At 38.8% G+C, this 214-nt stretch overlaps 1 pseudogene; it reads left to right on the top strand.

Moving 5' to 3' along the window:
- The window catches only part of LOC107679944 (conserved oligomeric Golgi complex subunit 3-like), a 45,903-nt pseudogene that overhangs the window by 15,825 nt on the left and 29,864 nt on the right, over positions 1-214 (top strand).

Genomic DNA, 214 nt, shown 5'->3' with positions numbered 1-214 from the left:
TGCATCTCTCTCTCTCTCTCTCTCTCTCTCTCTCTCATTCAGATCGTCAGATCAGCTCCAACAAACTGTTCCATACACTTATTTTCACATAGAAATGAGAAGCGTTATACATGGACGTGCGTACGATTGCTGTGCTGTATTAAAGCTTTAATCAGAATAAAACCATATATTAAAAGCTAACAGAAGCAGTAGCATTTACAAACCACAGCGTATC

Source organism: Sinocyclocheilus anshuiensis, unplaced genomic scaffold (assembly GCF_001515605.1).
Source record: "Sinocyclocheilus anshuiensis isolate Anshui unplaced genomic scaffold, SAMN03320099.WGS_v1.1 scaffold244, whole genome shotgun sequence".
Lineage (NCBI taxonomy): Eukaryota > Metazoa > Chordata > Actinopteri > Cypriniformes > Cyprinidae > Sinocyclocheilus > Sinocyclocheilus anshuiensis.
Note: the sequence above shows the minus strand (reverse complement) of the source record. Positions and strands in the feature narration are given on the sequence as shown.